We start from the raw sequence: 3,325 nt of genomic DNA, 5'->3' as shown, positions 1-3,325 counted from the left end.
GGGAGGACCAGTGAAGGCCGGGGAAGCTCGCTAGAGGGTTGGTTTTGGGGGAGGAGGGGCGCAGGAGGGAGCTCCACGGCGGCTCAGGTGGGGGGCGGAGGCCATGGCGTGGTGGCGCCTCTGCGCGTGCAGGGAGAAGTGGTGGTCCGGCCTGGGAGCTTCACGGGGCGAGGGAGATGCTAGCTGGGTGCTGGGTTGTGGCAGAGGAGGGGCAGAGCAGGGGGTTTCGCGGCGAGCTCGACTCCGCGGCCATGGAGGACGGCGGCGGCGTGGTCGTGCGATGGGTAGGAGAGGAGGTCGGCCCTGGGCTCGGCGCGAGGAGTGAAGAAGCGAAGTCGAAGTTGGCTTCGATGACAGCTTAAGCGGCGATGAGAGCAGCGGCACGGCGACGCGTGGACACGGACGCCGAGAAGAGCAAAGGAGGATATGTAGGTGATGGCAGTCTCGTAATTAACTCGAAGTTCCAAAATGCAGTTTGTAAATTCAGTTTTTCTTTTTCTTCCTGGCCTCAAATGAAAAACTCTTGAATACCAAAGTTGTTCAATATTTCAAGATCTACAACTTTTGTTTTAGGCACTTTTTCATTTGAACAATGGTTTGAAAGATAAAAATTGAAACTTGAATGCATTTGAAAATGTCGTATACGCTTCGGAAATCAACCTTTTCTCCCATTTTTGTGTAGCAACTCGAAAACTTTGAACACGAAAGTGGTTCATCATTTAAAACTCTACAACTTTGGTTTTAGGCAAAAGTTCATTTGAGCAACGATTTGAAATTCATTTTTAAACCCCGTTTGTTTCAATTTGAAAGATATTTTAAACATTTAAAAACTTTGATTTGAAGAACTCGTCATTTCATGTGTAAAATTTTATTTTCTCCCCTTGACATCAACTAGACTTTGGTTTACCATGATGTTAGTGATATGCCAATTCAATTTCAGATGCAAACTTGCATTATTTTAAAAGGTATTTAAGTTTTCTCACCTGAGTTCAAATACACATAAACACACATACATAGAGACATTCATGCATGCACGTGCATTCATTTCAATGCTTCTTGGTTAATAATGCATGATGACAGGTTTAACATTTCTTGCTTAGCATTTTAAAACTCTGGGATGTCACACCAGCAGCAGTGAGCCTGAAGCTAACTTGGGGGAGGACCCCCATGAGAAGTACCTTGTATCAAACTCTACCTTTACCGCTTTGCAAAACCTTGCATGAAACCAAACAAAAATTTGCAAAATTCTGAAAATCCATAAAAATTTGCATAACTAAAATCAAATAAAAATTGACAAAATCTTTAAAAACCCAAAAAATATTTACTTGCTTTCCAGTATGTGTAGTAAGCATGTGTAGTTTTTCCTTGTTTAGATGATGAATAGTTGCTCTGTTAGTTTCTTTCATATGCCTAGTTACAACCTTGTGCTCTCCCTAAGTTCTGAGTTTGGTGGCTAGATGTTCAAACCTTAAGCTTGAAACTTGTGGGTAGCGAAAAGCAGAATTCGAATCTAGGTTGTTGTGGGTTATGATATGGCTGAAAAGAGTTGCTATGATCATCTCCTACGTGATGCTTGATATCTGGAGTATTTCTTTTCAAAAATACAAAAATAGAATAAAGTTCCTCGGTGATATGCAATTCCTATCCAGAGCCATATGAGTTACAAGTTTGAAAAGCCTTTTCTACATATGCAACTTGTCTTCTCATTGTACTTTGTCAAATTATTGTGACCCTTTGTGAGAATCACTTCATACGCCCATGATCAAGATCACGTACACGTCCACTCACATGCTATACTTCTACACATGGAAGATAGCAAGTACGTCCCCCATTCATCCACAAATAAAACTCCATGTTGTACCATGTTTATCTCTCTCTAAAGTTATCATCATGATGTATGGGCCATACAAAAAGAAATAAAAGATGCATACCCAAAGAAGATATGCCACATGCCCACAAGGCATGTCAAAAAAAAAGAGAAAAGATGCATACCCAAAGAAGGTGTGCCGCACACCCACAAGGTGTGTCAAAAAAAAGGAGAAAAAGAAAATATAGCCCATACCAAAAATATTACAAGGGAGAGAGAAATCATATAAAGGAGTTTCATCCACCATCCACCAAAACAAATATCCACACACTTGCACATCTTGATCAAGGCTTATGACTTGTTTCTCCTTTGGATCCGGTCTTTGACTTAGCGAAATATGAGAAGCAAGTTTGCCATTATATCCTCCATACCTACAGATCCACCAAAAAGAGCCATTAGAAGTAGGATGGAAAAACAAAGACACATAAAAAGGCCTTGGTGAGGAATGAAACATATTTGAGCGATCCGAGAGATCACCCGGGGAACTACAATATTTCTTTTCAAAAACTTTATAAAAACCTCCGGATTGACGGTTGAACAAAGGAGTGGTAAGTGGTACTCTACAAGCCGTTCTGACCCTCAACCGCCAAAGATGAGGATGATGCTATAAGCCCCACAGGAGTAAGGTAAAAGGTGCGAACAAGGCCAACTTATTCAGAATAAAGGTAAGAACACTCGGTTGTGCCTTGGGCAAAAGTCAGGAATGCGACATTGTAGCAACTCCTGATCAAAAACCTAAGTGTAAAACTTTGCTCGGGACGAGCAAAGGGCTAGCTTGGGGGAGTTGTTGACGGTGCTTAAGTGCCATTTTTACCCGTCAACTATACTCAATAATAAAGGAAAACTACATGCCTTACTCACATATTTGTATCACTAACCTCGCTCCACAGTTGTTTTCGAGTTTTGTACATTTCAGATGAGCAAGAGCGGAATAAGATGAAAACACATAGTAGACGCCACATAACTACACAGAATATCGCATCCGGTGTCACACCCTTACAAAGAGGGCCCACACGTCAGAGGAAACGGGGCCTACGCGCAAGATGCACTAGAGGATAGGGATAAGATCCAACGAATCAACCACCCAGCAAAGGATCAGCACGAACAGCTGGCAGGTGGGGTAGGGTCGGCCGAACCTGGCCTGCAATGCATCCAGGTGCATCTCTATGAGTAGTAACGGCCAAGGCACCTGATCACCTTCAATATATGCGTTGGCGGGAAACCGACCTCCAAGTAGTATAAATAGGGCCTCTCCCCCCTCTCAACACACACACACACACATACACTTCATTCCATTCTCTCCAAGAAGGCTCTCCTCTCTCTTGCTCTCTTAGCTAGGTAGTGGAGCTAGGCTAGTTCTCTTTAGCGAGCAAGTCGTTCATAAGTTATGCTACGGTCTTGATTAGGCCAGATGATTCGGGTACGGATAGAGGTTTGTTGTGCTTTCGGGCTTGCTCT

The sequence above is a fragment of the Panicum virgatum genome, chromosome 9K, assembly GCF_016808335.1.
Source record: "Panicum virgatum strain AP13 chromosome 9K, P.virgatum_v5, whole genome shotgun sequence".
Classification (NCBI taxonomy): Eukaryota; Viridiplantae; Streptophyta; class Magnoliopsida; order Poales; family Poaceae; genus Panicum; species Panicum virgatum.
Note: the sequence above shows the minus strand (reverse complement) of the source record.